The sequence below is a fragment of the Lithobates pipiens genome, unplaced genomic scaffold, assembly GCF_037356315.1.
Source record: "Lithobates pipiens isolate NorthernLeopardFrog02 unplaced genomic scaffold, aLitPip1_a1.2 Scaffold_18, whole genome shotgun sequence".
Lineage (NCBI taxonomy): Eukaryota > Metazoa > Chordata > Amphibia > Anura > Ranidae > Lithobates > Lithobates pipiens.
Genome location: NW_027507758.1, coordinates 63,823,405 through 63,834,479, shown reverse-complemented (window position 1 = coordinate 63,834,479; position 11,075 = coordinate 63,823,405). Strand labels below are relative to the sequence as shown.

Sequence of the window (11,075 nt, the reverse complement as noted above, 5' to 3'; positions counted from 1 at the left end):
TGGCCTCCCTGATCCTGCAAAGCCTGCAGAAGGATCCTCGTATTCAGCGGATCAAGGAGAGTGATCATTACTGGCTGGCAACTCTCCTTGATCCATGGTACAAGGGTAAGGTTGCGGACCTTATCTTGCCATTGCAGAGGGAGCAGAGGATGAGACATCTTCGGGAAGCCTTGTAGAAAGGTCTGTGCAACGCGTTCCCAGAGACTGGGAGGTTACAAATTCCTGGTCCTGGACAAAATGTTGTTGAGGCTTCGGTCAGTCACAGAAGGAGCGGTGGAGAAGTTGGCCGTCTGACCGATGCGTTCAGACAATTTGTTAGTCCGCAGGGCTGAGGTATGATCAGTTCCAGCAACCATCGCCAGCGTCTGATTTACATGGTGCAGGAATACCTAGGGGCAAGGTCAGACTTGGACACCTTTCCCACCGAAAATCCTCTGGGTTACTGAGTCTTAAGGATGGATCACTGGCCAGAGCTTGCACAGTATGCAATTGAGCTACTGGCCTGTTCTGCATCCAGCGATCTTTCGGAACGCACATTCAGTGCTGCTGGAGGCTTTGTAACCGATCACTGGGTGCGCCTGTCCACCGACTCGGTTGATCAACTGACCTTCATAAAGATGAATCAGTCTTGGATCACCACCAGCTACCAATCACCTGAAGCTGATGTAACCGAATATTTTTTTTTGAAATGTCCGATCCCTTCAAGACTGCCTATGCCTATGCTGATGCTGAGTGACTATTCTGTTATGCTGACTGACTATCCTCTTCCTCCTCAATGATCCTGCTGATAGCTTGGAAGAACATTTTTGGTTCTGGGCGCCGCCACCAGTGCCTAAGGCCCAATTTTTCAGCCCCTGTTTAACAGGGGCGTGTAATTACAATTTTTGATGCAATGCTTTACAGTAGGGCTCATTCCTGCTCTCCAACTAGAGTTTCTGTGAGGTGTTGCAGTGTTGTGGCACCAGTGCCTAAGGCCCAATTTTTCTGCCCCTGTTCAACAGGTGCATGTAATTATAATTCTTGATATAATAATATTTCACAGCAGGGCCTGTTCCAGCACCCACCAAGAGTAACTGTGAGGTCTTGCAGTGTTATGACACCAGCACCACCACCACCAAAGACCCAATTTTTCTACCACTGTTCAACAATGGGGTGTAATTACAATTCTTGCTATAATCGTTCACAGCAGGGTGCTTCAGCGCCCACCAAGAGTCACTTTGAGGGCTTACAGTGTTTTGGCAACACCAACACCTTAGGCCCAAATTTCTGCAGAGCATATACGACAGGCCCCTACTTTCAAACATCCAACTTACAAACGTCTCCTACTTGCAAACGAAAGGAGACAACAGGAAGTGAGATGAAAAAAGACGGACGGAAAAAAAAAAAAAAAGGTTACAGGGGTGATAACCCTTCCCTATGTTTTCCAAAAAGCTTAAAAATAGATTTTTTTTGACTGGAGCTACACTTTAAAAATGTACCAGTTCAAAATTACAAACAGATTCTACTTAACACAACAAATCTATACAGTCCCTGTCTTGTTTGCACCGCCTGTATACTGCTGTTCTGAGTATATAGGGCCTTTCCTTTTTTTTTATTTGGGTACGGGGTTCCCCTTAATATTCGTACAAGACCCAAAGGGGCTGGTAATGGGCAGGTGGGGCTACCCATGCCATTTTCTCAATGATTTTCATCCATATTGCAGGAACCAGATATAAGATTAAAACCGCAAGCAGTTTTAAATTAATTTTTTTCCGTTAGAAATGTCATTTTGTGCAGGGACTGTTCTAAACACGGGAAACACGTGGCACTTCACATGTATACTACAGACACCCCCCAGGCACAATATTTAAAGGAATATTTCACTTTTTTTTTTCACTTTAAGCGTCATTAAAATCACTGCTCCCGAAAAAAACGGTTGTTTTTAAAACTTTTTTTTTTTGCATTGATACATGTCCCCTGGGGCAGGAGCCAGGTCCCCTAACCCTTTTTAGGACAATAACTTGCACATTAGCCTTTAAAAATAGCACTTTTGATTTTGAAGGTTCGAGTCCCATAGACTTCAATGGGGTTCTAAAGTTTGCACAAATTTTTGGTCCGTTCGCAGGTTCTGGTGCGAACCGAACCAGGGGGTGTTCGGCTCATCGCTATTAGCCATGGTGGAGAGATTGGAATCTGACTGCTTATTTCACTCATTAAAATGCAAATCAACTTACAAGTTTTTTTGAAGTGCGTTTTTCTGGATTTTTTTTGTTATTTTGTCTCTCACTGTTAAAACAAACCTACCATTACAATTATAGACTGATCATTTCTTTGTCAGTGGGCAAACATACAAAATCAGCAGGGGATCAAATTTTTTCTTTTTTTCCCCCTCACTGTATGTGATAAAATACCACCACAAGACAGCTCTTTTTGTGTGAAAAAAAAAAAAAAAAGTATACAATTTGTTTGGGTACCATGTTGAAATTACCAATTAAAGCAAAGCAGTGAGGCATTGCAAAAAAATAGCCTGGTCATAAGGGGGGTAAAATCTTCCGGAGGGCAAGTGGTTATTACAATAGTGTTACTGTATATTGTTAAATAATAAAGTTATTTATGAAAAAAAATCTTATACCAGATTAAAACCAAAGGCTTCATGCCCACGGGTAGAAAAAAATGCTGCTGTTAGAGGCGTCCAGCATTTTTTTTATTTTTTTTTTTTTTTTAATGCTTCTGAAAGCAGCTCCATGTTATCTAATTGTGTCGTTTTAATGGTGTATTTTGGAGCAACATAAAACAAATGTCCCAAACCTGCGTTTAGAGAGAAGTTTTCCAGCATAATGTATGCCTGCATGTGCATAAACCTGTATAAACGCACCTAAACGCCGGCTTATGAGCATACATTTATACTAATGGCTAGAATACATTTATTAGAATGACTTTACACATCTAAATTCAGTATGTACATAAGCATACCTCCCAACATTTTGAGATGGGAATGAGGGACACCTACTAGCAAATGTATGTATGCAGAGGACATTCCCCCTGCCACACCCCCTTAAAGGAGAATTAACTAACAAAAAAGTTTATGTAGCACATGCTTACTATTGCTCTATGAAACATTGCATTGCATTTTCTGGCTAAGCTGATTGGGTCCTGCTGTAGCTAAGAAAGAAGCCCACCCCTAACAACAAAAACAATGAAAGACAGGATTGGATAGCTACTCAGGAGAGCTGTGATTGGGGGGGAAGGAGAAGGACACAGGAGGAGAGACAGACTGGCATGGTGGCAGGCAGACAGAAGAAAGTATCCCATGTGTTTATATCTTGAACACTTGCAGAGCCTGTGACTCTCATAAGGAAGGTGCACACTTGAGAGGGGAGTTTGCAGTGTGTTATTCTGCCTGATTACTGAAGATGTGCTAACAGTGCAGAGAAATCTAGAGACCAGTTTCAGTGCTGCAGCAATCATCATCATTATCCTGTTTGGAGGTTTCTGTGCCATGTGTTGCTCACATCACCATCCAGTCAACTGAGACAGCAATCAATCTACCAATTGCTGGAAGGAAGATATATCAAGTGCATCTAATGGTGAGAGATCTTCTGCCATCCTTGTGTATGTGGATCTAGCTGCTAGGTCCTATTTACTGTTAATGCAGCTTTATCTGAAGGTGGATCTCCACATCTGTTAATCTTTGTGACACTTTGTGAAGATACCCCTTTCCATTCTGTGGATTACAAATATTACTTCACAAAAGTCTGAGTACTCAAACACAGGATTTAAAGGGCCCCAACGCTGGCAGACTCTGTGTGTGTTTGTGTGAATAGAATTCCCACTGGCCAGTGGTTAGCTAGAACCTACAAGACTTAGGTAGGATCTTATAGTCAGTAATATCACTTTTGGGAAATTATTGAACGTTATTCTTTGTATTGGGTTGTACAGTTCAGTGCATTTCAGGCAAGGCCTCCCACTGGCGGTTAAAGTGAATGAACACAAATCCTGTTTTCCTTTACTGAGAAGTTGTAGTATATTATTGCACTTAATATTTGTATTCTGTTAATCAGTTTATCTCTTTTCAGGGCTTTTGCTAGTTCTAATAAAGCCCAGCTAAAAGTTTAAACAGTGTTTTTCGTGTTACTGAGATCCTGGGGAGGGTGAGTCATCACTGGTGTGGGACAGAAGACCCGTATATTACAGTGGCCCTTGCGGGGGTGGCGCTACATTTAATTAAATCCACAAGTGCTTTATTTACCATTACTATTCCTTTATACTGGCTCTTAAAATTTACAAATGCAGCAATTTAGAAATTGGATGAAAGGTTTAGCGCTGGGAAACACTTTTTGAAAGATAAAATGTGCATTTTATATACAGCTATACAGATCAGACCAAAATGAGGGACAGATGAGGAGGAATGAGGGACAGAGGGACATTTCTCCAAACCAGAGACAGGGCCAGTTGTGAGCTATGGATAAGTACGCTCCTAAACACTACAGGTATATTTTTTGCCAGGTTGCTGCAGAAAGATGCAGCATATTTTCTATAACCGTGTGTATGAAGCCCTACAGACTGAATGCAGAATGTTGTTTCCCAAGATAAATTTTAACACAAAAACAATCTCTAAATTTTTAATGATGTTTTTGTATAGTAGGGAGCCCAGGACAGCAGCCCCTTCTGTTCCTTTAAAACCCCAGCACTGCCTTCAACACAGGACTGTCCCTTCACTCCTGAGAGCAACACACAGTACAGTACAGCGACTTCCGGTCTGTAACCGGCTGTGCAGCCAATCAGAAACCGGAGCCGGCTGACCAATGCAGAGCGTCGTTGAACGGATTTCCCGGCATGCTCCGCTCTGTCATGGAGGCTGTGCTGTGTGTACGCAGTCCAGGCCGAGCTCGGTGAGGGTCAGGTGAGTGTAGTGGTGGGGTGGAGGAGGAGACAGGAAAGAGGGGACACCCGGCACCAAAGGAGGGGATGGTGGAGTGCTCCAGTCGGACAGGAGGAAAAAAATAAAAAAAGAACACTGTGTTCTTATTAATGGCTGCTGACCATGGAGAGAGAGAGAGAGAGAGAGTGTGTGTGTGTGTGTGTGTGTGTGTGTGTTTATGGAAGGGGTATCACTGGTGACAGGCTCCGCCCACCGAGATTTGGACTGTTTTATAAGAATTCGCATAATTGTGTGATCTCTGATAGACATACTAATGTGTGTGTATATATACATACACACACACACACACACACAATTTTATAGCATGTAATCCTGAGTGGCCCTATAGTATCATGCACCTCATCCCGCTTAGCAAAATTGAAGGTATGGAGGAATGGGATTATAGCGGTGCTGATAACAAATTGTACAACACAAGATGAATAAAAAAATTTAAATTTTCTTTATTAGTACAAAAAAGATTAAATTTCAGTATTTGTGTATTAATAAAGAAATTATATTTTTTTTATTCAACTTGTGATGTACAATTTGTTATCGGCACCGCTATAATTCCATTCCTCTATCTATCTATCTATATAGAATATTAGAGCTGCACAATTCTAGCCAACATGAGAATTACGATTTTTTTTATTTTTTTTTGCTTAGAATAATAAAAAAAAAAAAATAACAGTTCTCACAACATATAATTTCACATTATACAAAAAAGGGCTAATTTTACTGGTTAGTGGTGGTGTTTTTTTTTTTTTTTTTTTTCATTAAAGTAATTTTTTCCCCAAAAAAATTGCATTTGAAACACCACTGCGCAAATACAGTGTGAAATAAAATATTGCAACAAGCACCATTTTATTCTCTAGGGTGTCTAATTAAAAAAAAAAAAAAAAAAAAATATATATATATATATATATATATATATATATATGTGTGTCTATTAAAAAAAAAATTATATAAATATTTTCTGTGTGTGTTTGGGGGTTCCAAGTAATTTTCTAGCAAAAAAAGAAAAAAATGATTTTAACTTGAAACCAACAAATGTCAGAAAAAGGTTTAGTGTTTTAAGTGGTTAAACTTTTTTCACTTGCACACAAATTCTCTCTGCTCTTCTGAAGCCACAGCCTTCAAAAGAAAGGAAGAGAAAAACTGAAGAGTCAAAACATTCTTTATCAGTGCAACGTAATTATAAACATTGTAACAATTTGTCAGTGAAATAGACTTTGGGGGTTATTTACTAATGGTAAATCCACTTTGCACTACAAGTGCACTTGAAAGTGCAATCGCTGTAGATCTGAGGGGAAGCTCTGCTGATTTTATCATCCAATCATGTGCAAGCTAAAATGCTGTTTTTTATTTTCCTTGCATGTCCCCCTCGGATCTACAGAAACTGCACTTCCAAGTGGCTTTACCATTAGTAAATAACCCCCAAAGTCTATTTCATTGACAAATTGTTACAATGTTTATACTTACGTTGCATTGATAAAGAAAGTTTTGACTCTTCAGTTTTTCTCTTCCTTTCTTTTGAGGGCTGTGGCTTCAGAAGAGCAGAGAGAATTCTTTGCATAGAAAGAATTGTGAAACCCTTTAGTCAAGATCACGACAACGTTTCTTGACGATTAATTGTGCAGTTCTAATATATAGTTCTGTGTGTGTATATAATTAGCAATAACTTTTATGAGCACCCACCTAACATTGAATAGATCCTCTTTTTTGCTGCCATAAGAACCCTGACCCATGGAGGGATGGACTGTACTAGACCTCAGAAGGTATGTGATGATCTGTGGCACCAAGCTGTCAGTAGCAGATTCTTTTTACCCCTTGGCACCTCCCAGTCTTTTAGGAGGTGTATGAGGCGGGGCACAGCTTAAGATCACATGACCACCCTGATTGGCTGTCATGTGGTCCAAAAACTCCTGACTGCAAGGAGCGATTGGGAGCTTTCGGTAAATTGACGGTAACTGTGCCGGGAGGGTGCTCTCAGCACAGGTGTATTGGGGGCAATTATTGCTCATAATGAACAGGTGCTGAGAGGCCACATATTTGCTCACGACTGGTGATAAGTGGTTAAAGGAGAAGTCTAGCCTGAGCTCTGGGTCACAGGAGTGCAATTTGTTTCACACTCCTTTGACCCGTTTTCAGCACAGAGGGGTCTGAAGTCCGCTCTCTGCTGACGTCACAGAAATCAGTACAGGCGCCACACCATCATGACTCTGGGAGTCTGGATCCGCCAGGCGCCTGGACTGATGGCTGTCTCAGACTTTCAGTGAGTTGCTGCGATGGCCGCTCCCCGCCCCTCCACAGCTCAGCGCTCCAGTGAGTGTGGAGGAGCAGGGCAGGAGAGCTGCTGACTGAAAGTCAGTATCTCTTCACTCGGGAAGCTGAGAGAACCAAGCCATTGGAGAATTGGCGATGTTCAGTGGCTCGTTTCTTTTTGCAGAGACACCGGGGGACCGATGCTGCATCCACCTAAGTAAGATGCATTCACTATATCTGGTTGTACACAGAACATGGAAATGGGAGGAGGGGGGGGGGTTAGGAGCCAGGAGCATCTGTGGGGGACGATGCAGAAGTAGATCTAGGCTTCCCTGTGCAAAAACATTCCACAGAGCAGGCAAGTATGACATGTTTGTTATTTTTATTTTTTTAAATGAGCCTTTACAATCACTTTACCCTGAGCAGGAGTTTAGACTCCTGTCACACTGAACACCACCCTGCGCCAGCGGTAAATTGCCGCTTGTTTTAACGGTGCTGTGTGGGCGGGAGTAGGGTGCTTTTAACCCAAAGAAGAGGTTAACAAGGGGTTAAAAGCATCACTGCCTATTGATTTCAATGGCAAGGGTGATTTAGGAGTGGTGTATACACCGCTCCTGCACCTCCCAAAAGATGCCGCTTGCAGGACTTTTTTTCCCGTCCTGTAAGCACACCACCCCAGTGTGAAAGCACTTGGGCACAATGAATACATACAATCTTCACAATCAAAAAGTGTTTCATATCACTGCATGATATATTTTCATATATGTATATGTGTGTGCTGTGGGGCATCCTCAAACGGAAGGTGGAGGAGCGGAAGGTCTCTAACATCCACCAGCTCCGTGATGTCATCGTGGAATAGGACTCCAGTGGCAAACTGTAAAGCTCTGGCTCTCTATGCCCAAGAGGGTTAAGGCAGTGCTGGAAAATGGTGGCCACACAAAATATTGACACTTTGGACCCAATTTGGACATTTTCACTTAGGGGTGTACTCACTTTTGTTGCCAGCGGTTCAGACATTAATGTCTGTGTGTTGAACTATTTTGAGGGGACAGCAAATTGACACTGTTATACAAGCTGTACACTCACTACTTTACATTGTAGCAAAGTGTAATTTCTTCAGTGTTGTCACATGAAAAGATAAAATTAAAATCTTTACAAAAAATGTGAGGGGTGTACTCACTTTTGTGAGATACGGTGTGTGTGCGTGTACAGGAAGTCCCCCAGTCTATTAACCCATTTTGCATTTTATGAGTAAAAAGTCCACTGTAGTTTTTATTTTGCCACAACTACAGAAGTGTGAAATTGAACCTGCATTTATGATAGATTGGTTATCCTTAAAATGGAAGTAAACCCTTCCAAACAACTTTGACCTACAGGTAAGCCTAGATTAAGGCTTACCTGTAGGTCCAAGTAATATCTCCTAAACCTATATGGTTTAGGAGATATTTGCCCGAAAATGGGCACCGCTGTCTACGGCGCATGCGCCGTAGACAGCGGCGCGCAGGCGCACTAAATGCGGCAAGTCCAAGAATGGATTTGCCTAATTTGTCGACTCCCGTGCGCATGCGCGGGAGTGACGTCATCGCGGCTCCGCCGAATGGCAGCGTCGGAGCTCCGAGACGCGACTCCCGTGCGCATGCGCGGGAGTGACGTCATCGCGGCTTCTCCGCTGTCATTCGTCGGAGCTGCGAGAGACGCCACAACCAAGATGGATGCGGCGGACTACAGGTGACAGCGGCGACTTCGCTTGCTCCTGTGTCAGGTAAGTGACACATAATGAGCTACTATGCGATGCATAGTAGTCCATTATGCTTTACCTTTGCAGGGAAAAAAAGAGGAAGTAAACCCATCAGGGTTTACTTCCTCTTTAACCACTTGAAGTCCGTGCAATAGCCAAATGACAGCTACAGCAGTCTTCTAGTTCTGGGAGGCCATCAAATGATGCCTTCCTGTGATCGGCATGTCTGGAGGAAATGGCTGATGCCAATCAGCAACTCTATACCACTTGATCAGCTGTGTCCAATCACAGCTGTCACGATGTAAACATAAGCCACTTATCGGCGTGCCGTTCCTCATGCTGTCAGGATGAGAACCGATATCCGGCTTCTGTAAAAGGGACATGTACACTGATTGATCAATGCAGTCCCATCAGTGACTCCTCATCAGGGCAGCCTCATCAGTGCAGCCTCATCAGCGCACCTCAGTAGAGGAGAAAAATTACCTGTTTGCAAAATGTGTTAACAAACTATGAAGTTTGGTTTTTCAAAATTTTTACGTTTTGTAAAAATAAAAAAATAAAAACCTCAGTGGTGATTTAACCCCTTCCCGCCGAGCGTACGCAGATCTGCGTACTCGGCTTCCGGGGGGTATACCGGGATGATGCCCGCACCTGCAGGCATCATCCCGGTACCGTTTTTTACAGCGGGCGATTGGCTTTCCAGCCATAACAACCGATGCGGCTAAAAGCCGCTCGGCTGTTATGCCGGAGGAGCGGGAGGGGACGTCCCCCCCCCTCCCGCCGCCTCTCGCCGCTGTTACCGGTGCTCCCGCTCGATCGGGAGCACCGATTAGCGATCCGTCGGCTCTGGCTGCTGGGAAGGAACTGGAACGAAGCCGTAATCGGCTTCGTTCCAGTCTCCTCATCGTAAACACGGAAGCGACGTCATGACGTCACTTCCCGTTTACTCGGCTGCCAATGGCGCCAGTTTTAAAAAAATATCCGGTATTCAGAATCGCCGTTTTTGGCGATCTGAATACATTGAAGTGTAAAGGAGGGGTGGGGGGTCTTTTAGACCCCCGATCCCTCCATAAAGAGTACCTGTCACCACCTATTACTGTCACAAGGGATGTTTACATTCCTTGTGACAGCAATAAAAGTGATCAAATTATTTTTTTTTTTTAAAAAACAATTTAGTCATTTTAAAATAAATAAAAAAATAAAAAAATAAATTTTCAAAGCGCCCACCGTCCCCGCGAGCTCGCGAAGCAAAGAAAACGCATACGGAAGTTGCGCCCGCGTATGTAAACGGTGTTCAAATCACACATGTGAGGTATCGCCGCGATCGTCAGAGCGAGAGCAATAATTCTAGCAGTAGACCTCCTCTGTAACGCTAACCTGGTAACCGTATATTTTTTTTTAAAGCGTCGCCTATTGAGATTTTTAGGTACCGTACTTTGTCGTCAATCTACAAGTGCGCGCAATTATAAAGTGTGACATGTTTGGTATCTATTTACTCGGCGTAACATTATCTTTCACATTACGCAAAAAAATTGGGCTAATTTTACTGTGTTTTTTTTTTTTTTTTATTATTCATGAAAGTGTCCCTTTTCCCAAAAAGTTGCGTTTAAAACACCACTGCGCAAATACCGTGTGACATAAAATATTGCAACAATCACCGTTTTATTCTCTAGAGCCTCTGCTAAAATAATATATATAATGTTTGGGGGTTCCAAGTAATTTTCTGGCAAAAAATATGGATTTTAACTTGTAAACACCAAATTCCAAAAATAGGCTTAGTCATGAAAGGGTTAAATACCACCAAAGGAAAGCTCTGTGTGAAAAAAGTGATACAAAATGTCATGTGTACAGTGTTGCATGACCACGCAATTGTCATTCAAAGTGTGACAGCGCTGAAAATTGGTAAGGGCAGGAAGGGGGTGCAAGTGGTTAGCGTGACTGTATATTTACATGTATGCTCTACCTTGGTCTGCCTCCTGCAGCCCAATCCACCAAGATATCACCTGTGAAGCTGCAGTAAATTCTCAGTTCAATCCTATTGAAGGTAGCAGGCAAATATCACTTAAACCGCTGCCCCCACCCCCTCCCACATGGGCAAAGTTAAAGGTTCTCCTTAAATTCACGTGCCAAGACCCTGCAGAGTTTACATGTGTTTTTAGTACACATTAGATTGTA

The 11,075-nt window shown here is 42.7% G+C and overlaps 1 protein-coding gene across 6 annotated transcripts in view; it reads left to right on the top strand.

Moving 5' to 3' along the window:
* The first annotated feature begins 3,275 nt into the window (after positions 1-3,275).
* ANGEL2 (angel homolog 2) overlaps positions 3,276-11,075 on the top strand; it is a 34,442-nt gene continuing 26,642 nt past the window's right edge. For 4 of the 6 annotated variants that reach the window (XR_013276608.1, XM_077485758.1, XM_077485755.1 and 1 more), the window contains exon 1: positions 4,761-4,882. The gene's annotated coding sequence lies outside the window, so the exon portion shown is untranslated. Of the gene's footprint in view, positions 3,567-4,760; positions 4,883-11,075 lie in introns of those variants that run through there. The other 2 variants (XM_077485756.1, XM_077485757.1) reach the window with 2 other exon arrangements.